The following is a 27,861-nucleotide window of genomic DNA, read 5'->3' as shown; positions in this document are numbered from 1 at the left end:
CTCCAGGGGCCCCATCGCTGAGAGGCCCTCCCTGCCTGCTCACCTCCCAGCTCTCCAGACCTTTTCCTTCCCCCATGACCAGATGACACATTCTTTGTCATCTGCTCATCCCTCGAGGTGTTGGCTCCATGAGGGTGCAGACCTTTACAGCTGGTTCATCTCAGTATCTCCAGGCCCCATGATCGTGCTCACTTAGTGTCTGCGGAGTGAATGAATGAATGAATGAGAGAAACAGTGCATTCAAGAGGCAGGAGGAAGAGGAAACAGAGCCCAAAGCGGACTGGGCTGCACAGAGAAGACAGAAAGGCCCACCCAGACTCCCTGCTGCACAGTCCCCAATGGCTAAACCTCTCTGAGGCACCATGTGGATGCTCCCGGTCTCCCGCAGACCCAGCCAAGGCCTGTTCCTGAACTCCAGCCCATCCATTCTGATCCTCCACGGGATATCCTACAGGCCTCTTGAACACAACGGTCCAAACTCACCTGATTGTCTTTACCTGCCCCTGAAACTCCCAACCCACTCCCTCCTGCCCCACTCTCTCTGTATGGGAGATGGCACCTTCATGCCCTGCACCCCTGAAGCCGGAAACTGGGGGCCTTCCTTAAAGCCATTCTTTCCCTCAGTTCCAGCCTGGTACTTCACTCCCTCCATGCCCTTGTCTCCAGACCCTCAGTCCTCCCTTCCTTCCCTTTCCTCACCCAACATGGTGGCCAGAATCACCTGTTTTGTCATTTGCTCCCCAGGGCAAAGCCCTAACTTGTCTGGTGGGCCAGGGCCTCAACCATCAGCTCCCAACCAGCCACCCTAGTGTCTCTTTATCTGTCCTCTCCTCTAGTCACCCCGGGCTGCTAATGCCCCACATTTTAATACCTCCAAGCTGCTTCGGCTATTCCTTCTGGACAAAGGTCACCCTTCTCTTTGTCCATCCAACAAACTCCTCTTCATTCTGTGATGCTCAGCACACGTGCCCCGGACTCTCTCTTGCCCTCCTTGAATTCCTCAGGGAGAGGGCGTTGCCTCTGTGCTCCCCCAGTGTGAGCTTTGCAAGAAATGCTATTAGAACTTTTGATGAAGCTGGTACCACTATATCTGTATCTCCTATTCCTAGCAACAGCACCCTGGGTGAAGTATGATGCCCATTTAACAGAAGACTAAAACAAGGCATAAAGGGGTTACGTAACTTGTCCAAGTGCACACAGCCAGTGTGTCAGCAGTCAGGACTAGAGCTTGAGTTTCATGTTATTGTATGGAAGTATGATCATTGTTTCTTTTTCTTTTTTTTTTTTCTTTTTGACCATTGTTTCTTTAAATTGCTCTACTTGCTGAAGAGAGTGCATTATTTCTCTTTGCCTCCCCAGTATCTTCTCAGTGTTTGGCACACAGTAAGTGGGCAATAGTTGCCTGTTCATGTGTGTGCATATTATTTCACAGTTCATTGATGTACAATAAACTACAGGTGTATTTGAAGTAGATAACTTGGTGAATTTTGACATAAATGTACATCCACGAAACCAACACCACAATCAAGGCAATGAACACGTCATCACCCACAAGGTTTCCTTGGGCCCCTTGGTAATTCAGTCTGCTGTTATTTTAGATTAGTTTTTATTTTTGAAAACTTTGTATAAATGAAACTAGACTGTATGTACTTTTTAAAAACTAGCTTCTCTGTCACAATATAACTATTTTGAAATTTCTCCATGTTGTGAACATCAGTGGCTTGTTCAAGATTTAAAACTTCTACTCTTCAAAGACACAGTTGCAAAAAGTGAGAAGGCAAGGCACATACTTAGAGAAAATATATTCAAAACACACATTAAAAGAGAAAAAAACAAAAATACAAAAGAAAAAAACAACAAAAACCAAAAACATACATTAACAAGGGATTTATATCTGATAAATGTAAAAGCTCTTACAACTCAGCAATAAAAATATAAAGTTCCTAATAACAACTTTTCCAAAAAAAATTGAATAGACATCTCACAAATAAGATATATAGTAAACTAGAAATTGATGCAACATTGTAAACTGACTATACTTCAATACGAAATAAAAAATTTAAAAATTTAAAAAGAAGATATATAAATGGCAAGTAAGCACATGAAAATGTGCTCAACACCAGTGGTCACAGAGAAACTCAAATTAAAATCACAATGAAATACTACTACATATTCACTAGAATGGCTAAAATGTACAGATATGATCATACCAAATGATGGTGAGAATGTGGGGCGATTGGAATTCTCATACCCTGTTGGTGGGAATGCAAAATGGTACAACCGCTTTGGAAAATAGTTTGGACATTTCTTAAAAGCTATGCCTACACCTAACATACAACTTACCAAGAAAAAGAAAGTTTATGTCCACCCAGACTTGTATACAAATGTTTACAGTAGCTTGGTTCCTAATTACCAAAAGCGGGAAATAACTCAAAGTAAAATATCCATACTATGGGATACAATAAAAACAAAAGTAAACGTTTGTCAAATGAACAAGTGTATTATGAAGTAGTCCAAGGACAGCACTGTGATGCTGTGTTCATTCACTAGATGGCGTCAAAAGCCCACTGATTTCCGGTACCATCAATTTGCAGCTTCTTCCTCATCACAGTAAGCAGGCAGGGCTTTATCCCCATTTAACCAGAGGAGGGGGACAGAGACCAGGAGAGAGCAGTTGACACCCTATTTGCCATCTTGTCAGAGCCGGGAGCCAGGGTCTGACCCAAGTCTCCTAGATTTTCTGAGCTTCTGGATCAATAACCCAGGTAGACACTCCCACATCTGACTTTCCCCCATATCCTGCCTCCTCCCTCCAAGTCTCTTCATTCTCCTCGTTTCACTCTTTCTTTTTGGTTTTGTTTTGATTTTTCTTTTTTGTATTTTTGGGTTTTTCTTTTTTCTTTTTAAATGTATTTTTTGAATATATTTTTTCTCAGTTTGTGCCTTGCCCTCTCATTTTTTGTTAACTGTGTCTTTGAAGAGTAGAAGTTTTAAATCTTGAACACACCACTGCTGTGCACAATAACATGGAGAAATTTCAAAGTCAGAAATCTACTTCCCCACGGGAAGGGTATAGCTCAGTGATAAAGCTTGTGCTTAGCAGACACGAGGTCCTGCGTTCAACCCCCAGTACCTCCATTAAAATAAACAAACTTAATTCCCTCCCCCCAAAAAAAACTTCTTTTAAAAAAGAAGAAGTAATCTGTGGGGGAGAGAATAGCTCATAGCGGTAAAGCGCATGACTAACATGCACAAGGTCCTGGATTCAATCCCCAGTACCTCCTCTATAAATAAACAAATAAACTTAATTACCTCTCCCCACCAAAAGAAAAAAACTGGAAAAAAAAAAAAAGAGAGAGAGAGAGAGAAATCTACTTCCAAGTCCATACCAACTAGCCCTGGGCCTGGGAGACTTGGGGGCAAGTTTGGAGAGGCTGGGAAATGGTGGAGCTATCACTTGAATTCAGGTTTATTTTAGCCACCCATTGCAGCACTGAAATCCTACCCACACCCTGCAAAAAAAGTGTGAAAGCCCTTTATACAGCTGGAGGAGTATGCAAAGGACATGCTTGGGGTTCATTTATATTTTCAAGACCTAGCCCCTTGACTTGGACACCGTCAGAGGAATTTTATGTTGGTCTCCTTCTCCATTCTTTTTGTGTTCCAGGGGAGGAAATGACTTCTGGCCTACTTCTCTGGTCCCTCCTGTCACTGACTCTGTCCAGCCTTGACATTTTCCAATCCTGGCCAATTTTGAGCCTGCTCAACACCAAGAATCATGTAACGCCTGGTGAATCCCCAGAGTTTCCTCTTACTCCTTTGCTCTCCAGCAAAGTCTTTTGTGCTTCCAGATAGTCTTCCAATGCTGGAAGAACAGAGATTTCTCCTCACAACAGGCACTTAACCAAGCCCAAGGAACCACTGTATTGGGGACTGGTCTGCTGCAGACCTATGTGAACAGCTGTTTTTTTTTAATTGAAGTATAGTTGATTTATAATGTGTTAGTTTCAGGTGTACAGCAAAATGATATGATACATATGTATATTTATATATTCATATACTCTTTAGATTCTTTTCCATTAGAGTACAAAATATTGAATACAGTTCCCTGTGCTATATAGGTCTTTATTTCATATAAATGAATGAAATGTACAGTTGATTTTTATGTGAGGACATTCATGCACTGAAGTAAAAGCAACAGAGTTGAAGAGGTCAAGAATAGAGTTCGAATTCCAGCCCCGTTGCCTTGGCAGTGACCGAATCAGAGCTTGCTTTTTGCAACACCTTCCTGAGTTACAAGTTCAGTAACGTAAGACAAAGAGCTATTTGCTTAGGCCCCTCCCCTCCAGTGGGCTGAGGGTGTGGCCTGGCTGGGAGACCTATGCTGGGTGCTGCTTCTTCAGACCTGGGCCCCACACTTAGGTCTCACGGCCAGCTTTACTTGAATGAGCCTCTCCCACCCATTCAGGGAATATGGTTGAGAGACGACACCCCAGGTAGAGGATGGGTGGGACCATGAAGATATTTCAACTGCAACTGAGATTATCTACTAGTATGCAGGCCATTCCATGGAACAGGTGACCACATGACCAACATGTAGCTTGGGAACTGACAACTGATTAATACAATGCTGGTTCTTCCCTTCCGCCCAGGAGGTACTGGGGATTGAACCCAGGACTTCCGTACATGCTTGCACTCTACCACTTGAGCTATACTCTCCCCCCTTAATTGGCTTTAAATCTTTCATAGGATCAATGGTTAACAACTCTCCTCCCCATCCACATTTTTCTCTCCAGCCCAGCCCACATCCAATTGCTAAATAGAAAGCAGGCTCCTTAGAGAAGTGTTTGGTTTTTTTTCCCTTACGGGGATGGATGTTACTGAGTCTTGGGTCATTCACCCACTACTTACTCCAGGTCTCTGCCCTACTTGAAGATAAGGCTACATGACAGTGCTGTGTACTTGTTATTAAACCACAAGTTTAAGACAGGAACTCAACAGGACCCCCAACAAAACATCCATCTTGTCTACCCATGGACAGAAATTTGGCTTACACCCAAAGGAATCACACCAGTGAAGAGCTTTTCAATTTTTATTAGTATGTAACTTTAATAAATTTAATAGTGAGCCTTCTCCCAACACCAGATGCATGGGGAATACCTGAAAATTAAAGACAAGGCAGTTACATTAGGTTCCCAGTAAAGACAAAAACAAGCCAGTTCAGACTTCTGACAAATTCAATGAAGAGGTATAGTTTGAAGCTACTTTATCTTCCAACTCCCCTAGCTCTACAGATTAGCATCTAAAGAAAAGAGGAGGAAAATGGAAAGAGTACTGAAGGCAGAGCTTAAAGTCAAGCAAAGATGCCACAGGGATTTGAACCCTGTCCTGGAAACCAGGAGTGCCAACCACCAGCATCTTTTGCTTTTTTTTTTAAGCTAGGAAAAGGGCAAAAAGCAAAACCTGAGAAAACAAAAGATTTGTTTTCTCAGGAAAAGAAAAACCTTTATAAACCCTACTGAAGAGCACTGGAGAATCTCCTTCAGCTAAGATGCTAGCTTGGCCAAGTCTGTTATGTTCACCTGAAAAAGTCTTAGCAGAGAATTTTTGCAATCCCACCCAAAAGCCCTCAACTGTTAAAATGCCTATGTTCTTCAGTCTGTAAGTTATAGCTTCCCACCCAACATTACAATTCTTAAATGTTCTTTCTTCATTTACTGGTTTGTTTCAATCACTGGATAAATAATGCCATACATTTAAAGCATCTTAGAGCTTTTTAGGTGTGGTCTTAATATCAAAAACCATATGCAGGCAAATGAATGGTCTTTCTAGTAGTGCAACCCACCAGAAGAGCTCAGTACCAGTTACCTTAAAACCGATATGGATCATGCCCACAAGGATCCAAGCTACCGGCAGCATCGAGGTGAGGGGTGAAGGGTCTGCGCTAGGCCAAAGGCAGGGGGTGGCGATGTGGCAGAGAAGTCACTTGTGGGGAGACCTTGCTTTTTAACAGGCTTCTGGAAAAGCTAGGGAAAAGTGGTTGCCCGCTTTCCCCCTTTCCCTCCCCTTCAAGCATCATTCAAGGTTTGGGCTTTACTAAGAGCTGCTATAAAAACAGCTGCATTAAATGTTAGGACAAGCCCAGGGGTATACAAGTTACTCAAGCATTCTACTGGATGCTTCACTCCCCAAAAGAAACAGCCTCAATGCAGTCTGCCAAGGGTATTGAGGCAAGTCCTCATTTGTAACAGAAAACAGGGTTGTGAGGCCGATACCACTTTGATTGACCTTAGTATAATAGCGCTTTGTTGTCTCTCTTGCCACAGGAAGGCTCCATGGTTGTCCTACTTTAAGCCTTCGGTGCCTTTAGTGAGAGGTACCTGAAAGATCTTAAAAAAAGGCTTAGCGCCCACCTCACCCCTCCACCCCCAGGCCAACAAACAACTTGCTCATGCTGTTTACTCCAGCGTAAAGCTGAAAGGCTGTTTCACACTAAATTATTTACCCATCAACAGATCTGACTTGGTATGTAAATACAGAAAAAGCTTGTTCACCTGTTGTCCTCATTTTGTCCACTGATGAATTCAACTGGAAGCTCCTTCTAGTCTGAAGAATACCATCTGAAAGAACTAGTGGTTCCCAATCCCCACATTTAAAATGGAATGTTTGGTTTATTTATTAAAAGTAAATAAGCTATTTTTCCTTACTGGTCTGGCTTCTCTGGCCCTTCGCATGCGTCTGTTGTTTTGAATGTTCCTGTATGTAAGAATTAAGACCAAGGGAGGGGAGAGAGAGACCCAAAGAGACAAATGCACTAAAATCACTGAACTGTTGTTAAACATTTCCACTTGCCAGTTAAATTTCTTGAAGACTGTTGCTCGTTTGGAACTTATTTCTTGTCACTGATTTTAGAGTTGCATCTGGAAAAGACTAAAGGCTTCAATGCCCTCCCCACCCCCCTACCAGAAGTGAACAAAAAGCATTTTACCTAAAGAAGCACAGCAAAAGGTATACTTTGCTTCAATCACAAACACGAATGCTTAAAGCTGCAGAAATTTCCTCAACACTCAGCCTTTTATCACTCAGTTGGATTTCCTTCAACAATCACTACTCCAAGCATTGGGGGAAACACAACTTTTAACCATACTCCAGTCGTTCCACAATGCATTCTAATAGCAGCAGGTCAGAACAGTACTGCATTACTTGCCAACAGAACAGACAGACCTGAGGTCAAGACAACTGCATTCTGTGTAGTCTGTAAGAAAAAAAGCTAAAACAAGTAAGCCCCACCCTCTCCTCCCTTCCCTCCAAAATCAGGGGAAAAAATTTTACTTGAGTATGCTGGTAAACTCACTGCAAGGTCTCACACACTCACTAGGAGAACAGAAGGCAGAGCCAAGAGCTTATATGCAAGTCAAAATCCTGAACGCTTCATGAAGGATGAAATGAAGCCTCTGCAAAGGAAAATTCTTTAGAAGACCCACATTTCTCCCACCAAGTGCCTATTTAACAAGTCAATAGTGTAAATGCTGGCTAACACTAGATGAGATAAGCATTTAAGGTAAGATAAGCATTTAAGGTTAACATGCAAACTTTGGAAATGTAGACAGTATTATATTTCATTTAACCACTGTCATTTAGACTTGTCTGACCTTCTGAAAACAGTGTAGGTGTAGTTACCTGTTCTTCTGATCATAATCTCCCACCTGTCTAAGAGGTATTTACTCCTTATTTAGAGGGCCTCTATTGCCATGTGCCTGGAATTATTAAATGCTCATCAGTTTTACGAAGGATAAAATTTGTCATTCCTGCCTTAAGTTAAATTCGTTCTTCCGCTCAATTCCTGATCTTGTCCATTTAAGTGTTCGCGGTCAAAGTTTCTGAAAGATGAGAAGAATCCCCCCAAGATTGCCCAACACTAACTACAGACAAACAATATTTTATTTAAATAAGGAGACAGCTTTCTAAAAGTATACATTCTCTAAAGAAAAAGTATTTTATTTTGAATGATTTAATGGTTTTCTGCACAAAACACGTAACATTTAAATTTTAGCAATATTAACATGATTCTTATTAACAGCATATTATTCTATCCTTTCATAGGGTTTTGAGAGATATTTAATGCTAAACAAATTTTCTTAGTTTTATAAACATTACCTTTTAATTATTAAGGTATTAATCTCAAGAGGCTTTAAGGAATACTTGCCTCTGAGTGAAGTGTGCTATCCAGGATAGGAAAATTCCTCACAATCCTGGAATCCCTTAAAGGACCTAGGACCTCCACAGTTCTTAGCAAAGGTAAGCACTTATCCCTAACATGCAATACTGCAGATGCAAGTTAAACTTATCTGTTAACAGCTGCCTGCTGTTTTCTCCTCCCAGATGAAATGAAGCAACTCTTCTGATAACGAAGAGAAACCTGTCTGAGGCAAACGAAAGATTGGCAAACAGCACAGCCTCCTCTCAATCCACTTGATCCCACTCATTTCAATTATTTCAAGCTTCTTTTATTCCAGGATTAATGTGTAGCATTATCATTTTCTTTTCATTTCACTTTTTATTCTGCTTTTGTAAAAGCAGCATTTTGAGATGGACATTTGATCTTCATTGCATTCTCATCACTTTGTTATTTTATTTCTCATCAATTCATTATTTTTGTGGGTACAGCTTCATATGCCATAACTTTAAAATGGTAGATTCCATTAACTTTAGATTGGTAGCTTTCATTTGCTTAATTTTTTTTGCATGTGCAGACAATGTGTTCCATCAGTTGTAAGGATCTCAAGATTATGCTTTTTCCCCAATGTAGGTATGAAATATAATTTTTTCTGCCTTTACTTATCATTCACCAAGGAGCTGTTTCCCCTCTCTCCATCTAGGCCATCATATTGCCAGGCTGGTTATGACTCAGAAGATGTTATCTGAAAAAAGTCTACAGAAAAAAAGTTTCCCCTCCCTCATCAACAGAAGCCCACCCCTCTTATCAGTTATGATTCACAAATACTTAGATGCAAATTCAAAATATACAATTTACAGTAATTTTGAAGCATACCTTAACATCTTGTTTTGCAGTAATACAAAAGAAAACTTCTTCCTACACTTAAAAAAACTCGCTTATACACAACTGAAAATAGGATCTTACTTGATAATATAAAAGCTACCATCAGAAGAAATCCCTTCAGGATCATTAAGCCACTTCCTTTGCTCTGAAGGTCCTACAGTAGTATTAAGTTTTATTAAATCACCTGAAAAAAATTCCAAAAGAGAACCACACACTACCATATCCATACAACTTACAGCGTTTAAAAAATTCCCAAGTATTTATCTAAGTCAGCCCAGTGGGCTAGACCAACCCCCAGTCCAACACTTTCCTTCCCCAAGTCCTACGCTTTAAATCCAGTGGATCTGATACAAAAATTGGGGGGGAGGGAAAGAACTAGAGGATTGGGAGTTACTTGCCAACTTGGAAGTTGAGATTTCTTTAGTTTTTCCATCCTAAGTATTTAAGTTCTCTGGCATGAGTTATCTGAAATCATAAACTAAACAATTACCTAAACCCAACCCTCCCAAGCCCAACCATGAAAGGCCACTGCCGATTACTAATTGCCAAAATTTGCCCCTCCCCTTTAATAAAAGATATCTTAAAGGTCACGTTACTTGAAAACTTAACTTCAACATTTGGCCTAGTCAAGCTCTTCTGAAGTTCTCCTGAGATGACTGAATATGAACCAAAGCTGCACTGTGCTGTACATTTCAGCTTCACTGCGAATACTCCGCCAAGGAAAAAAGCAGCTCCAATCCCTGAAGGTGTTGGTGCCAACAGCATAGCAGTACCATCCTTCTCTAACTCAGTTTGTCAATAGCACTATAGCATCTGTGGAAAATCTTAGAAAAAACATTTTCTCCCCCACCCTCTTCCCTGTTAAGACCACCCCAAATACTTCAAGTAAAAACAACCAGTTTAAGGGGTTACATATCTGATTATGGGTGGAAAAAAAGAGTAACTACCAGCCATTTCTCCAGTGGTCAGCTGCGCCACAGACCTCAGTGAGAGCTGCTTGTGCTCTAGTTTCTACAAACTGTAAACCTGTAGTGTTCTGATTATCCTGATACTGGATTTTCTTTTTTCCCGTTACCTTGAGTCATTTGCCTTTGGAATTCTAGACAGACCTAAGGGGAAAAGAACTCAAAACATATTTTGCCCCCCCAAAAACTTTCCCCCCACAATTACACACCCAAACTACATTTAGAAAACTTTTAGAGCACAGGGTGAGAGAAGAAAAATAGGTGATCTAGTCACAAAACTGAAATGCTTCATTACCCCAGGCTAAAAATTAAACCTGCTTACGAAACTTGCTGAAATTGTCTCAAAGTTGTTCTATCAAATTAATTTTTTCCCCTCAAATCAGTTAAAAATAGAAAAACTTGCCATCTACTATTCCTCCGGGCCTTGGAAGTCTGCCCTCAAAAGCTTCAGACAAGCTGCATTGAGAAATAGGCCTGAAAAAGAGAAACCTACGACACCCGAAAATCGGCCTACAACCCCAGGTAATACCCTTTATGCTTAAATACACAACTCCCCCATTGCCACTGGGAAATTCAACAAAGGTTACCACACTCAGTTACAAAGACACCACCATACTGCCGACCTCACGGATTTTTACCACACCACTGGCTCTCCCTGCGGGCCTCGCACACTGGGCTGCTGTTCTAGGAGCCTCTATCTATCCTCCACACCGCCTGCTCGCCTCCTCCGCGTGGTTGCCAAGCCGCCAAGCCGCACGCTAGCTTCATCACCACATCGCACTGGCTTCCTCCTTCCTGGAATCCTCTCCTAGCTTCACCTCGAAATCGTTAGGGATCCTTCCTTCTTCCTAGCTTCCTTCACCAAATCGCACTGGCTCCCGGGATCCTCTTTCCTATCTTCACGAAATGCTGCTTTCTCCTCAGTCCTAGTTTCACCAAACACTGGTTCCTGGAATCCTGCGCTGCTCCTGTCTTCCTAGATTCACTGAATCCACTTCTGTGTAGCACCTGGGTCCGCTGTTAATTAGCACCTAGTCCTCAGGATTTAAAAACTCTTAGCTCAAAGTCCAATGCAAAATTAAGTTGATGGTTATTCTTGCTCTTCAATTACTTCAGTCATAAAGTCCTTTAAATTCTCCAAAGGAAACTAAGATACTGTATTTAAGGCCTTTCAGATTTAATTCTTCCAAAAACTACTTTAGTTTCTAAATTACTTCAGTCCTTTAAGTAGTCCTTTTTGCTGCCATTTTAAACTGACTTCCCTTCTAGCTTCAGGATATTCTTCTAAGTTGGTCCTGGTCTACAGTAAACACCCTGATCTCAGATCTAACTTCTGCACCACCAGATATTTAAATCGATGGGCTTCTACAATATTTTATAAAATTTTCCTTAGGTTTTCTGTTCTTGTACTTTAACAAATTTTTTGGCTTTGAACTTGTCTATCTTCTAATTTTGACGTCTATCTTGTATCCAATAAGCTTCTTTTTCATTTTCTATCTGAAACACTTGACCATATTTTCAACCTTTTTTCTATCTTCTAGTTTTCTAGCTTTGTCTGATTTCTCTTCTACCTCCTACCTTCTGGCCTTCTGGTTTAATTTTTGTCTTCTAAAAGGAGGATTTTTCTTCCAGTTTTCCTATCTTCTCTAAGCCTTTTCTTCACCTTCCTGTACTTCTGTCTTCCGAGTTTTCCTCTTCAAATTTCTAATCTTCATTCTCCAAATTTACTCTATTTCTAGTTAATATTTCCATCAATTTCAGCAAATAAAGCCTTAAGATCAAACAGGCTTCAAATGACACAATTTTTACTGCGCCATGATTTTGAAGGCATCATCTTCGATTTAAATCATCTTTTTAAAAGATGGCCGTTAAAATATTTTTATCATCTACAACTCGACTTTTTAAAATGACGTTTAAGTTCTATTTATGTCACCCTACGTTTTAGCGTTAATCTAAACTGCTGCCCTTTCATTTATGGTTTCTAAATTCCGGGCTCTGCAGCCCTCTTAGCGATTTTTAAATTTACTCCACGGAGACGCTTCATCTCAACCTCCGTCATGCTCTAATATTACCATTTTCCTCTTCTTTTTCAAACTACTCTTTAAGAAAGCCTTCATATTTCCCCTAAAATAAGATCTCCTTAAGCTATCAAAGCTATTCTAAAAACTTAATGCACAGCAATAGCTCAGTACTTTCACTATTTACAGTTCCTAAAGAATTATACGAATTCCTATCCTTTTTTAATAGAGAAACTTATCTGCCGTCTCCTCAAGCTGCGCCTCCTGCCTCAAAGACGCCTCTGCGCTCGCTGCCTCAGTGCCTGCCTCAGAGCCCGCAGTGGCATATTTATAGACGGAGGACTGCTCACGCCGCCGGAATTCAATAGCCCTCCGCCAATTTTGTGAGGGAAGCAAAAATAGTTCCTCGGAAGGGTTAAAAATAGAATGTGGCTTTCAAAGGCTTTCTAGATTTTTCGTAATAGTTTATGCAACTTGATTACAAGCTACGTACCCAGATATTTAAAACTTATTAGCAAGTGGGTTGAAGCTGAAAACTTAGGCAAAAACAATGAAAAGAATCATATTTAAGTAGACCAGCTCAAAAAACTCAGAGCCATTACTTGAGAATGTTTTACTAGCTTTTAAAATACTTTTCGTGTTCCTTTGGAGTACACTAGATATAATTTAGTGCTTTTTGAAGGAAGGTTAAACTAGGTTTGCTGACGGCTTCAATTTCCATTATGTAACCAAGCTTCAGCCTAGAAAACACAGACTGCGGCCATTTTAGAAGCGGCAGAGTATTGGAGTTTCTCCCCCAACGGCCTCAAGTCCTGTGATGTGGTTCTGAAGTTAAACTGCACGTGTTTTCATTGCCCTTTTACTTGTGAAATCCGAGGGGGGTCTGGGTAATCTGCTTAAGAATTCTACCAAATGTGGAAATTCACTTCTGGAAAATGTCTCAAAGAGCCATAATTCACTACTTCCTCCTGCAACAAGAGCTGCCCGCCTCCAAGCTTTTGTAAAATAGGGGGCATACGGGTGGGCTTGTGTTACATGACAGGCTTCATGTTTTTGCCGTTACTAAATACCAGCTAGACGCCCCTACACCTTCGATTGCCTGCTGAGAGATTTAAAATGAAGTCTGGATTAACTTTTTGTTCTTTCTGAACGTGAACCATTTCTAAGCTTCCAGGCTTCTCCTGAAAGTCTTCAAAATTCAAATCCACTGTCAACACCAAGTTTACGTGTCCTCTTTAAATATCTGGAAAAGCTAGTGATTTTGTTCCCAAAGATACCGTGACCTTGGGCAGCCATTCGGGAAGGAATTGTTTTCAAATGTTTATGAACCTTTGTTTATAGGTCTGCTTTTCTGGGTTCTTCTGTTTTACAAACTTTGTATCGTTTTTTTCTCCCTTAAGATTTTAAAACTTGGAGCCGGAAGGAAAACTTTTTCTTTCTACAGTTTAAGTGGTTTTATTTTTCAAACACCCCGTGTAGCTTCCCACCTAAAGGGAAGGAGAACTGGCTGCTGCGTCTCCAGGATTCTTAGAGAAGCCTCAGCTCCAGGGCAAAGGGGGCCTGCCTCCCGGGCGAAGCCTGATAACAAGTGACACCAGGACCTCCCAGACACGGGTTTCCACGCAGTTAAAAGCCGCTGTGGCAGTTAGTAAGGAGCGGGCAAGAGCCCAAGCAGGGTGTACGCGGGCCCACCAGCTCCGTTCTCTGCCAGGCCGGCATAGGGAGCGGTGTGTTTCCAGGCCCAGGGCCGCCCTCGGCCCCAGGGGAGGATGCGGGGTGGGGGAAGGGCATGACACGAGCGCCACACCCTCCACCCACTGCGCCCGCTCGCGCAGGGATATGCAGGCGGTGAACCGCCGTCTCCTTTTGTGAGGCGTTGGCTCGCGGACGGGCGCTGCCGGTTCTAACCGGCTCTAGCTGGTTCCAGCCGCCTCCGGGAGCGGTGGCGGTTGGCGCAGCGCGCTAGTGCGCATGCGCGCCCTTTCCCAGGGCCTGTGCCTGTCCGAGGTGGGGGATGGGGAGGGTGGCAGCTGGCCCCGGGAGGGGGGGATTCCTGGCCGCCCCTTCGCTCTTTCACCACGCTTAGGGTGGTTTTCCATTTTAGGCGCTGCTGCCCTCTCACTTTTCAGCCAGTGTCAGCCTGTCCTTCCCCTCCTCTGTTCTTTGTCATCCTCTCCTTATTGTCTCAAAGTAATCCGTTAATTAAAAATTCACACATTATCCCTTTGTTAGCACATTGTTTATTGTAACACCCGTTAGGTGTCTGTACATATGTCACCAGGTCCCAGGTGCTATTAGTCTACAACGCTCAGGCAGAAGGGGTATCAGAGAGTGACTTAGAAGCTGCCTTTTGTTTTTTTTGGAAAGAATCGAGTGGTGTGGAGAGATCCGGGGAAAAGGGGAGGAACTCCAACACTCTGCTGCTTCTAAAATGGCTGCAGTCTGTGTTTTCTCTACTCTCTCTTCCCTTCTGGGTTTTTATTTCTAGAACCTCTGAAACCTCTGAGAGGGCATGGTTTGATACCAAGTAAGACCCTGTAGGCTAACATTGTTTCGGCAGTAAATTTCAAGACAAGAATATGGCGTTTAGTGGCATGGTATAGGCCAGAATGGCAACTAAATAATGACATTGGAGTTGAAAAAAAATCTATATAGTTTGTATTTTTAAGACCCCTTTGGCTCCTATAAATACCAGTGGCTGTGAAAGGGTAGGGAGCAGGCCTGGGGGGCTCCAACAAGTGAGGGTACTGTCTCCTGTGCTAACCTCCCCCCCAACCCCCCAAAAAGCAGGGTCGGTTTAAGCAGCTACATTAAATTGACCCTGGCAAAGCTGTTCTTATTTAATCAATCTTTCGCTCCCTTTAAGAGTGGAATATTACTGAGATGCAGATGGTTCCCTTCAGACGCAGTCTTGATGTTTGCTGTGGGACTGGAAAATTTTTAGTAGAAGTTTAGCGCTGGAAGGAGGAAAAACTGAATTGGGTCACCTCATTTTACAAATGAGGATTTAGGGACCTAGAGATTTTATTTGCCTAACATCAGACCCAGCTAATTAATACTAGAATCTATTTTCTCTCTTTTTTTAAGTCTGTGTGCTGCCGAAGTGAGCACCAGAACCTATTCTTGAATCTAAGAATTACAACCTCACAGTGCCTCCCTTTGTCCCCCACTACCTCCCACCCTCTCTTGGTACTTCTGTTAGCCGCCTCAGCAGCAGTTTTCTCCAGGGCTAGGGGAGGTCCTTGGCCTCCCTCTGTTATCTGTGATCTCTCTCCCACTCTGGAGCCACTGAAATGAATGTTCAGTGCCCTAAAGTGCTTTAAATAATTGTCAGTGTAGCTAAACCACTAATTTCCGTTCCGCTTACACACAGATTGTAGCATTTTCCTTATATTTTTAGAGTTGCTGTCTATTATTTGGTTAATTCTCCCTGAGTTTGGAGAGAGAGATTTGAATGAAGCTCAGCACCCAGGAATCTCTTTTGCCAAGAGATAGCTTACCAAAGCCAGAGAGAAAATTCTATCAACTATTTTAGAGATTATGGACTACAACCCCCGTTTTTACTGCTTAAACCCAAAGGTTTACTGTCTTTATCTCTCCTAGCTTTTGCTTCACAAAACTGTCTAGCTGTCTCCAAAGTACTCTTTAAATTCCTTCCTCTTCTTGATATGGTGAACCTTTTTTCTGGGAAATTGATTTAAACAAGATGGGCTGAAATCATCATGTTCTTTAGTGAGGAGATAAATAATACATTTGATCATGTGCCTTTCTCTCAACTCTCTTGAGCTAAGGATCCCTTTAACATAAAACTAAATTTTCTTTAAGGCACCTTTCCTCTCTGCATCCATGTTCCTTTTAACTTCATAATGTCCTGTGGAAGCTGCTCTCAATATCCTGTTTATTCCCCCTCACCTCAGTCAGAAACCTAGTCTTCATTTGGGCCTAAGGGCACAGATATAGGAGGGCTAAACCACTTCAGAGGGTCACCTCACTCTCCCACACCTCACCCTCAAAGTAGCTAAAAATAGGAAGCCCTTGGTTCTGGTTTCTGGCAGTTACTCCCCTGACAAACAGCATGTGACCTTGGGCACTGACCCAAATAACTTCTCAGTGGTAATTTCCTTCTTTGTAAAATGAGATTAGATGACAGAAGTGATGATGCTAATTCTATAAAATGCAGCAGACAAACAGAAAGGACAAGGAGATGGGAGATTTTAGGCCTACAGGCTGTGGCTTCCAGGAGGTGGGGCACTGAAAAGGACTAAAGTAGCAGAAATTTAGAATCAGGCCTCCAGACCTTCTGTCAGCAAGGCCCTACCTAATCCTCCAGAATCATGTCAGGCCAGAATCCTCCAGAGAATGCCGGAATCCGCTCCACCCCCTTCCCTTTTTTGCAAGGCCAGTCAGGTTTAGAGAGAAGTTTCTGAGGCCCCTCATTCCTGGGTCTAGGGTTCAGAAGCCAGTCTGGGTGAGCCTTCAGCAACACCTGGCACCCCCACCCCCAGGCCTCCTTCATTGTATTTTATCTGATCTTGTGATATTTACCTAATCCTGCATTGCCAGAGACAGTTTCAGAAATGCAGGTCAGAAATAAAAGGCAAGGGGAGTCCCCCCAAAACAACTTTTGTTTTCTGAAGTCTCAAGGAATTTGCAGTTCCCAGCTGCTTCCTGCCACCCCTACATTCCCCAAGCTGGTCTCTGGAACAATGACTGCACGAAAGTTCAGCTCCCTCTTCTTCACACAGCAGCCAGCTCCCTGACAGGAAAAAACCCACAGAGATGACGCAGCTACAGCTGTATTATGCAGAAGAGAGGTGGTTTCTAGGGGATTTTGGACAGCTACAAATGTACCCAGAGAAAGACTAAAATCAACCGCTGAAATTATCCAGACACACCGTTACCTTGCAGAGAGCTCAGGACAGTTCCATCATAAAACAAGTTACAGAAACTAAAAATGGCTGTGTCATCGGCCTTCCCCAAAATGCTGCTGGGAAGAGGCAGCCCAGGCCGCTCCCTCACAGGCACTGAACCTCTCTAGGCCGAAGGGTAAGGGAAGTATTCTCCCCTATCTTCCATCTTCTAAGCAACCATCTTCTAAGAATACTCTCCTCTAGGACATAGAGGAAGGATTCTGTGTGGATAGAATCCTCTTTCTGGGGGACAACACAGGAGGAAGAATCTTGAAAAAGAGGTTTCCCACCCCTAGTCCGAGAACTCCACGCTGCTAGTTCCCTTCTTTAGTTTATTCCTCACATAACGTCCTTGGCCCTGGGCCCTGCAGCCTGTTTGTGGATCTTTCCAGAAGGCCTGGCTGTGGAAGCCCAGCTGTAGCACCGTGGGATGTGGGAGGAGAGAGTGACTAGAGGCAGAATGCAGCTCCCTGTACAAGCTGCTTCAGCCCCATCTCTCCCCAGCTTAAGGGCTCTGCAGGCTTCACCCAGCATTTTCAGACCTTCTTTCCCCAGGCCGTCCATATTCCCTCATTATTTTCTGTAGCGTTCATTGAGCACTGTGCTGTGCACAGAATGTGCACCATCTCTTTTCAGTTCTCACAACCACCCTGTGAGGGAGATGCTGCTGTTAACCCCTTGGGCGGATGAGGAAACTGAGGCCTGAGCTGTCTCTCGGCATCACTAGGAGCTCAAAATGTGTCTACTGAGTAATGACTATATGAATGAATTGGAATAGTATCTCTTGGAATTGAAACACCAAGCAGAATGGAGAGAAGAGCATGCGAGGTAGATGCCCACTAAGTGCAGAGTGTCTGAATGACTGAGTGACTAAGCCCGGGAGGGGCTGCGCCCCCCACCCCGTCCTGGAATGTCCAGTCCAGAGACGCTTGTGCAGAGTGAGCTCAGAGGCTTTGTCAGCTTTGCAGGTTGTTGTGCTGTTAAGTATTGGAGGGGGTAGTAAGGAAGAAGGAGGTGGCTAGACACAAGGTGACATGCTTTGATAGGAACAAAATGCTTTTATTTGTTTTTTGTTTGTTTGTTTTTAGAGGGGGGAGGTAATTAGGTTTTTATTTATTTATCTTTAATGAAAGTACTGAGGATTGATCCCAGGACCTTGTGCATGCTAGGCATGTACTCTACCACTGAGCTATACCCTCCCCTGGAACAAAATGCATTTAGATGTGACATAAACATGACTGCCCAGCAGGATGGAGTAAAATTTCCCTGAGCTATATGGCATAAGAAACTTGGAGCTGCTTCCCTCTCTGCAGAACTTCTAGACAGACTGTGACCCACACAGGCGGGCAAGAGGGTGGCTTAAAAGGCTGCCTTCTGTTTCTGCAAGGCTCCAGCCTCTGGCATGAAGGGAAGTGAGCCCAAGCCCCAAGCCCAGGCCTTGCTGTCCCTCTGCTGGAGGACTCACTGTTGGGGGTGCAGCATCCAGCCTCACCTACACTGAGCATGGCCTCTGGTTACTCACCCTCTAGGGCCTGTGAGTGGACCTTCCAGAACAGTCTGGAGGAACAATGAGGCTTCCCAGTGAATCGTAGCCACATTCCTGTATCCCTGATCTATTTAGTCGCTCACTTGAGGTCCCAGGCAGATGTTTTGTGTTAGCACTACATACCCAGCATGATGCTCATTAAACATTTCACACCTTCTACACACACACATTCATTCTTCCTCAAGTGTGGCCCACATCCCACAGAGAAGTCCCATGGGACAGAGTAGAGGTCATACGGTTCTGGGAACTTTGCCTGAGATGTGTTTCTCAGCACCTGCCAGATGAAAACAGAAGCCCACAGCATTATGGGCCTTTATCCGGGGCTCCTGTAATAGGAGAGGCATGCAGTGATTGAGGCAGAAAGGACCTTAACGCTATTCAGCTGATGGGAACTCATTAGAAAGCAGGGGTACTGGAGGGAGGTCTGAGAGGACTTGAATTACCTGGAGAGGGAGTTTGGACCCTGCTCTTTGGCCAGAAGGATGACTTCTGAGCTGGGAGACGCCCTGGCTTAGGGAAGTACTATGTAGCTGCTCTTTGCAAGGTAGCTCAGCTGGGAGAGGTGGCAGAAGGGAGGGCATCAGACTCCATAGTCACAGTCCTGGCCAGAGGTCATGGAAGCCTGGATTCTGGTAGCTGGTGGTGTGGGACCAGAGAAAGAAGGCAGGTATGGGTCTGCCTGAGGCTCTCTGGGCTCTCCACACTGCTCTCCTCCTTTCTGTCTCCTCAGCATCCTAGCCCTTTCCAGACTCATGTTCTTTTTCTTTTTAAGTATACATGTTTATTTATTTTATTTTTTTGTAGGAAAAATTTATTTTTTTGCACTCAATAGATGTCTATTGAATGAAAGTTTCTTTCAGTTCTATAGTGCTTTATAATTTTCAAAATTTCACACATACGATTCATATAATCCTATAATAACCTTTTTTTCCCCTCTACCCCTATCTTGCCTCAATCCCCACCGCCACTGGTAACCACTAATTTGTTCTCTGTATCTGTGAGTCCAGACTCATGCTCTTTACTCCTGATGACACATCTGCTTGGAATGAAACTCCCCAACTCTTCAGATGACACACACTCTCCTCATCTTGCCTAGACATTGTTCTTGAGAAAGGACCTCCCTGACTGGCACGTCCAAAGTCATCCCCCATCACCGCTCCATAATTACTCTCTGCCACAACACAGCTTGTATTTTCTTGGATGAGTATGTGTTCATTAACATGTCTCCCTTGTTTCTCGGAGGGTTAAGGGGACTCCAGGGTTCACAGCCTGGTTGGCAGGGAGCATGGGGTGCCACTGCTGGAGGCTGAAGTGGGGACCGAGAAGCCCCAAGCTCACTCTCCAGCCCAGACACGGTAGAGGTGGGTCTGTGCCAACCTCCCTGCAAGTCCCACCTGTGGACAAAGAGCAGGGACTCCACAGAGATGTCACTTGGCTCTGTTTGGTAACTTACTGCTCTAAAGCCAGAGCTCCTTCTGGCCCCTGCATTCCTAGCTGCTGCTGTTCAGGGAGCAGCTAACCTGAGATGAGCCCAGAGTAGGGCAGTGGGGGGAGGGGAGAGGGAAGAGAGAGCTTCTGGTGTCTTCCCCGCACCCCACAGGCACTCTCTAGACTTCACTTCTGTTTGGGAGCTTCTAGAGACAGACATACCAAACACTCCCCCCAAGAAAACAGAGCACCTAGATAATTTCTGGGGAACAGAAGTAGGGCCCCCTAATATTTAGGGACCCCTGGGCTTGTTCCAGCCCTGGTGCCCTGTTCTCTGGGGGAAGCATGCCGAACAGTGTGACCTGGCCCAAGAATAGTGAAATAATGGTGGAAGCTGTCATTCCTCCCCTTTGCCTTCCCCAGGAGCAGGAGTCCTTGGCGCTCTGGGGCCGTCAACTGAGGTCCAGTTGGGTCCAGCACAGTGCCCAGCATGACTAGAGTTCTGACATGTCTACTTCAGAAGTGCCTTCTGTGTCACTGAGTCTCTGAGTCCGCCTCAGGCCTCGTCTGCCTGCAGCCTCACCAGCAAAGAACTTTAGACTCAGCAGGGCCTGGGAAGAAGGTGGAGCCAAGAATAGCGCTGGGAAAAGTACCCGGGTGGAAATTTCCATGACTGTTCTGCCAGAGCAAAGGCTTCAGCTGAAACCCAAGGCAGAGATAGCACCCTGGGAGCTAGAAACCATCGAGGTCACAAGGGTCACCCTTCCTCCTTATTCTCCCAGATCTTTAGCACCCACTGCCCCACCCTGAACCTGGGCCATAAAGCTCAGTCAGTTGTGTCCCCTCTATTCCAACCCCATTTGCTGCCAAACCCCTAGTTCATAGGACATCCCACCACATCTCCCCCAAGGACATGCCCAACCTCCCAGCCAATGGGAGCTCCCTGCTTCAGAAGCCAGGTCCAGGTCCCTTTCCCCTTGCGGGAAGCCCTCCCCACTGACCACAGGTCAGTCTGTCCTGCAGATGCCTGTGGCCATCACCATCCAGTGACCTCACCAGCACTCCTGTGACCTCACCAGCACTCCTGTGACCATGCCCTTCACTCAGTGACTCATCTGTTGTTACCCTGAGCTATGGTGTGTGATTTTTATTGTTGTTTGTCCCTTATCCTTGAAAACACAGTCCCAGTCTTCCTCTAGCCCTGCCTCAACTCAGAGCAGCTCTGTAGGCAGCTTATGCAGCATCCAAACTGTTGGTCCTGTGTGGCCTCCAGCTGGTGCTGGGGACTCTGAGAGGCTTACCCCAGTTTCCAGCTCTGGTCTCCAGGGTCCACCCCCAGCCCAAGCTGGCACTTCCCCAGCCGGAGTCAGGCAGGAATGTTTATAGGCTTGACCTCTCTCCTTACTTCCCCACCGGAATCCCAGCATGGTCAGCTCATGAGGATTCGGCACTGGTCCCGGCCACAGCCTTCCCTGAGGCCTGTCTGGCCTTGCTCACCAGCCCCTACTTCACCCCAGCCTAGCAGCGTGGCTGTTCTGGAGCCAAGCAGGTGTCTCCTTCTTCCTCTCCCCCTCAGCCTAAAAGTTGCGTTCCTTCAGCTCCCTAGAAGACCCTAGATCTCTCCCCCTCTGCACCTCGTCCCTGTCACCCACCCTGTCTGGTTCTACAGCTCTTCTGGCATTATAGAGGGGTCATGGAGAGAGTGGCCTTGCGAGGCCCACACTTGGTCTGAGCTTGGTTCCTCCCCTCTCTGGCTGTACTCTGTGATTGTGACGGTGGCAGGTTACTTAACCTCTCTGAATCAAGTTAATTCCTCAGTGAAATAGGAATGAGCTGTGTAGTAACCCTTCTCATGGTTGTGACAATGTCAGGAACTTAGTACAGCGTCTGGCTCAAATGATGTGCCCTGTGAATGGTGGCTGTCACTACCTTCCCTCCCTGCTCCTGTGCTAAGTACACAGCCCCCTCCCAGACCCCCAGAGCAGACTGGAGCCAGGTACATCTCAGGAAGGGGTTAAACATTGGCAGTGACTTCATCCTTTCCTTCGAGCAGGAAGAAGGCAGAGAAAGTAACAAAAGCAGGCTAGAGGCTGGGTGGAATTTTCCAGTGCTCATAAACAGGACCATTTGGGTTGCTAACCAAGGTCACCATGGAAACGGTCACGTGTGCCTGCCTTCTTGTTATTCCAACCTGGCTTAAGGCAGATGACACAAGCTCCAAGCCTCTTTATTGGCTGCTGCTTCCTCTTGCCACCGAAATCTGACAGGAGATTGGCCAAGTGCAGTTGCTGGGCTGGAGTTAGACCTTCCCCACCCCCAGCCGGAACCTGCTGGAAGCTGTTGTTTTGAACCAGAGGAAGATGGAAAATAGGCTGCCAGAGATGTTGCCATAGCAACTGCTTTCCTTTCTGCTCTCCTTGGAGTTAGTAGTTGGCTTCTTTGTAGCTGAAGTACTTTTCCAAAGGCAGAGGGGGTGACAGCCATTTTACACTGACCTGACCTTCTTTTGAAGGGGAACGCCCTCACCTTCCAAGTGGTCAGGGGATTTCTGAGCCTCTCTGCTTGTGACTTTGGTTACCAGTCCACCCCTGGTTTCTTTCTGTGAAATGGGATATTCATTCCAGGACGCCCTACCTTCTAGGGCTGGAGTAAGGCTTCAACTGGACCAAGTTTGTAAATGCTCCCTGTAGACTGTAAAGCCCTGTGCACGCACCCTATGTCTTTAACTGGCTGGCATAGCATACAGCAGACTGGCCCTAGGAGGTGGAGTTGGGGGACCTACTGACCTGTTTAGCAAAGCCCAGAGCCCTGAGACTCAGGGGCCCTTTTAGAATCTACTTCCTCTTCTGTCACCACTGCCCTCTAGGACCATCAGCAGTTCATGTAACCTGCCGGGGACTGATTTTCTTTCTGTAAAAGGATTCCTCTGTAGATGATCTCAAAAGGCCAGTTTCTGGCTCTGACATTCCATAAACCTAAGTTAAAGTCCAGCCTATTCTCCACAATAAATCTGTGGACCTCATAATCCCCATAGGAGGTAAAAATACAGGCAACTGCCCCACACTGAACACTTTCTAGGTGGCAGGCACCACACATGCATAGCTCAATTTTCACAGCAACCTTAGAAGGTGAGTATCATTATTACAGCTACTACCCATTTTACAGATGAGAAAACTGAGGCCTTAAGCGGTTAGGTAAACTTGCCCAAGGTCATACAACTAGCAAGTGGCAAGGTCTAGATTTGAAGCCTGCTGGTCTAGCAGCAAGTCCATGAAGCTATCTTTCCAGACACCAGCTGAAATAAAGACAAAAACAACATGGGTCCATCACGTAAGTAAAACATTGGGTGGAGGGAATCCTGCGGTAGGAATCAAAAGTCCTGGGTTCTGTTCTAGGCTCTGCCTTTAGGTCACAATGTGTTACCTCCAGCAAGTCACTTTTGCTCTCTTGGCTGCAGTTTTCACATCTGGAAAACTAAGAGATTAAGTCAGATTTCTGAAGGCCTTTCTAGGTTAAATACTCTGGGTCTTTAAGACAGAACAGGAACAGACAAGTGACAGCCTTCCCAAGATACAGAGCAAACAAGGACAGCCTGCAATGGCCTTTCTACCAGCTTAGATCTCAACTTGTGAAAAACAGAAGACTTGGGAAGGATTGTTTGAAGCTGTGAAGCTGGGGCCCATAGACCAGTACCGGTCCATGGCAGTGTCTGCTGTGATCTTTCCAGAAAGCAAAATACATTCCGTTTTAAGACTGGCCTTTATCAGAGATCCGGCCCTTACTGTCTTTGATGTTACAAAGTCCTTTTTCTTATGAGATGATGGTGACAACAGATGGTAGCTATTTTGTTGTAATGTTCTTATTTAGGAAAAGTTAGCTAACCTTATGTCAGCATATCCAATTTTTTAAAATATTTTATTATGGAAAATTTCAAACACACAAAAAAGCATTAAGAATAGTTTAATGAGTCCCCATGTTACCCACCTACAAAATTACTAACCTTTGGCTACTTTTGTTTCCCAGTCCCCCAATAACATATGCCTGGATTATTCTAAAGCAAATTACAGACATCAAATAAATTCATTTGTAAAAAAAAAATTTAATGTAACCAGATTAGCATTTTCACACTTTAAAAAATAATGTATTTCTTTAATATTAATCTTCAAATATACAGTTTGTCTTTTTTTTTTTTTTTTTTTTTGGACTTAGCTTGTTCAATCAGGATCTAAACAGAATCCATACACTTCCTTTTATTATATGTCTCTTAGGACTCTATTATATTCTATAGGATTCCCCTCCTCACCTTTTTATCCCTTGCAATTTAATTGCTTTGGAATCTGGGTTGCAATTTAATTGCTTTGGAATTTTCCACACTGGATTTTGCTGACTACATCCCTGTGTTCTGTAACATATTCTTCTGTCCCCTCTGCAGTTCTTGTAAAGAAGTGATTAGATCTTGATCCAGTTTGGGTTCCTTTTTTTTAAAAAACAGGAATATTTTAGAGATGGTGTTGAAAAAATCCAATTTAAAAATAAAATTATTAGCCATGTAAAACTGAAAGCTGGGAGCCACACTGCTCTGAAGGAAGTTCAGTCCCTCCCTTCCTCTTTGATTTTAGGCCTCATCCCTGGGTCAACCCTGAGCCCAGAAAACTCCTTACCCCGCCCTGCAGAGCTGCATGTGCTGAGTGGTTCTTGGCAGCCTGCTCACTGCTGATGTTGCAATGCTCCGTGAACAAGGCCTTTAGTTAGGAAAACTGCTATCAAGAGCACATTCCTTTATGAAGGGCTATGTGAGAAATTTCTTATACATTAACTGCCAGCAAAAAGTTTGCTTTCCCTGAGGAATTGGGATGCTTTTCCTTATAGACCAGATAAATCATGTAATAAATACTGTTCTCTTTTCCTTTGGCTCCCAGGAAGCTCAAAGCCGTAACTGAGGCACAACTTCGGCAGTGATACACGACTCTGTGGCCTTTGCCCTGGTCTATAAAGCCTGCCTGAACTTTCTCTGCCTGATTTTTATCTACTACCTAGTTACCTCACTCTCACTGTATGTTTAAAAGCTGACTCCAATCCTTTGTGTAAAAGGTAGGTATAAAGAGATAAATTTAACGATTAGTAGCAGAGCAGGACCTGGTTTTCCTGACTTCTAGCTTCTTTCTTTAAATGATTCTGGAACAAAATTTTAATTCATTCAAAAAACACCCTCCACACAAGGCACAGCTAGTGGAAATAAGGCAGGAGAAAGGTGAAGTTTCTGCCTTCATGGAGCTTGCATTCTACTGGAAGAGTCAGGCAAGCAATCCCAGTGAACAGCAGCAGTCTAAGTGTTCTGAAGAAAGTGAGGTGGTGAGATAAAGGAAGGCAGCTATGCTCACCACTATACCACCAACGCTGTGGTGAGATAAAGGGAACCAGAGGAGGGGACCAATTTTAAATAGGTTGGACAAGGAAGGTAACATTTGAGCAGAGAGTCGAAGGATGAGAATGAACCAGCCTTGAGGAGATGGGGGAGTTCTAGCCAGGAGAACAAGGGTGGACAGAGGGAGTCAGGGAGGGTCACAGAGATGTCCCTCTGGAAAGAAGGGTTCCTTCCCCTCAGCCCATGTGGGAAGTCTCCCAGAATGGCCATCTACCCTTGGCTTAGGAATGTGAAATATGCAGCTGCCCCCTGATTCCAGCTGCCACCTGTGTTAAAACTAATGCCCACATCCTTCCTCGTGGGTGCGGGGGCCCAAGCTTAGGCTGTACCTCAGACAGGCAGCTCCTGGCTTCCTGCACCACATATGCTTTACACATGATACCTGCTCTAGGGAGGAGCCCTAGATACTTGCTCACAAGGCAGGAGCCAGGGTTCACCTGGACCAGCCTAGCTCCAGAGAGCAGAGCTGGAAGCTGTGGGGCTTTCTCAAAGCTCAAGATTCACCTTTCACTGGGCTTGGTGTATTAGTCATCTCTGAACACCTTGGTCAAGTCCAAACAGGAAGAGGCCTCCTTAAGGAAGTGGAGGTGTGGTCAGTGCTGATGGGAAGTGGGGAAGGCTGAGGACTACTAGAGCAAAGAAGAGGGGCTTAAATCAGAGGGCGGAGATAGGAGGGCTTCCAGGGAGAAGTGATCCACACACTCAGAAGAATCCCGGAGTATCAACCAAAAGGCTTGGATTTGAATGGCTCAGTGCCCAGTCTCTGCCACATAGGTTTGGTAAATATCTGCTGAATGAACAAATGAGCCAAGAGGTGTTAATTTTAAGAACTTTCTAAGTAGTCATCAATAGTGAGCTCCTTTCTACTGGGAGGAACCAAGGACCTGCTAGATGGCCACTTGTTTGGGGTCCTGCCTTAGGGAGTGGTGAGGGCCTAGAAGAGCCTTCCATCCCAGGGCGGTGTGAGGCTAACTCAGAATAACCTGGGCGGGGCGCGGAGTTGAGGGTCAGATCCAAACAAAGCAATCCACACTGCTTCCTGTCTGTTTAACCGCTTTGAACCCTAGACCTCTCAGTGCCTCCAGAGCCGCTGGCCTTGTCCCCACACTCAGGCATCCCTGGACACCCAGACCTCAACAGTGCCCGCCCTGGCGCCTCCCTCTTGAGAAGCTCAAGCTGGAGAAGCCAGGTGTCAGGAGGGCAGCAAAGATGACGCAGCAGCGAGCCTGCCTGACCAGCTCAGGCTCCCGGGAGGCGAGGAGGGGTCGCGGGGGTGGCAATTGGAGCTCGCGCATCACTGCCGCCGCCTGCGCCCCTGCGGCTGGGGGAGGAGGGGACCGGAGGGGGCGCGGGCACCAGCCTGGTTAGTAGTTCTGGACACCAGCCTCCCCACCCTCGGACAACCGGGAACCGCCAGAGCCTTGGAGCACCACAGGCCTCCTTCCTTCCAACCTTGTCCCCCCTCCACCCCCACCGAGCGTCTCTTGACACCCGATTCCCAAAGAAGCTGAGTGACCTGCCCACTCCGCCCTCAGCCCTGTGTGGTTCACCAGCCTTAAAGTCCTTTCACCGCAAGTGACAGGCTCCATGCACAGGGTTTGGTGCCAGGTCTGGGGGAGGTCGGAAAGTGGGGTTGAGAATGGGGCTGACGGTAGAAAGCATTCCAGAAGGGACTGCTCTGTACAGGGAGAGAAGAGGGTGTACGGGAGAAGCCATTCCGGGTGCAGGGAGCAGCATATGCAAAGGCACAGAAGCGTGGAAGAGCGCCCCTGTCGAAACAGGCGGAGAATGCGCGCAGGGCCGAAGATAGGGCCGGAGAGAGCATTGGCTGGGGGTGTGAAAGGGCTTGATGCCATGCATGGATGGAGTTGGGTGTCACGGTAGACTGCTGGCCCTGTACGTGTATGGGAAGAGACAAAGGCCAGGCAAGGGAGGCCAGCCTCAGCTGAGGCACGGCAAGTACTTGAAAGCTGCTTTGGAGTGGGTGGGAGGAAAGAGTGTATGGACCTACTTCCCCCCTTCACCTCCTCGGCACACGATCCCGGGTCTTGCCCACAGTGATCCTCCCAAGATTCTTCTTCCCCCACCCCTTATCCAAACCTGGGACACTCTTTTCCTGCCACTGACTCCTGACGACCCCCTCATCTGTCCTGAACCCCAGTTATAAGGGGGCACATGACGACCCCAGGCTGCCCTTTCTGCCCCTAGACTCCCTCTCCAGCCTGGAACTCCTGGGGTTTCCCAATCTGTAATGTCAGAGCAAAGGCCCTGGGCAGAGGAGAAGCGGGCCTAGGCTTCTCCCCACCCAACTCTGCTTTGAGGCTGCTGGGACCCAGAGGCATTCCGCAGACTGGCCAGGCCCGGACTGGCGCCCGCCAGATCCTTCCGGAGTGGCTCAGACCGCAGAGCACCTCACGTGACCGTCCTGGTAAACATTCTCCCCGGGGGCTTCTGGGAGTCGAGAAAACCCAAACCCATTGCCTACCCCGCCCCGCCCCTTCTCTGGCG

At 45.5% G+C, this 27,861-nt stretch overlaps 1 long non-coding RNA gene across 1 annotated transcript; it reads right to left on the bottom strand.

Moving 5' to 3' along the window:
- Positions 1-5,076: 5,076 nt before the first annotated feature.
- On the bottom strand, positions 5,077-12,343 carry LOC140698827 (uncharacterized). The gene is made up of 2 exons (XR_012076807.1): positions 5,869-12,343; positions 5,077-5,160 (listed from the first exon to the last, which is right to left on the bottom strand). It is a non-coding gene; the product is annotated as an uncharacterized lncRNA (long non-coding RNA).
- Between the last annotated feature and the right edge of the window lie 15,518 nt (positions 12,344-27,861).

The sequence above is a fragment of the Vicugna pacos genome, chromosome 10 (assembly GCF_048564905.1).
Source record: "Vicugna pacos chromosome 10, VicPac4, whole genome shotgun sequence".
NCBI lineage: Eukaryota > Metazoa > Chordata > Mammalia > Artiodactyla > Camelidae > Vicugna > Vicugna pacos.
The sequence above is the reverse complement of the archived record's forward strand: the minus strand, read 5'-3'. Positions and strand labels throughout refer to the sequence as shown.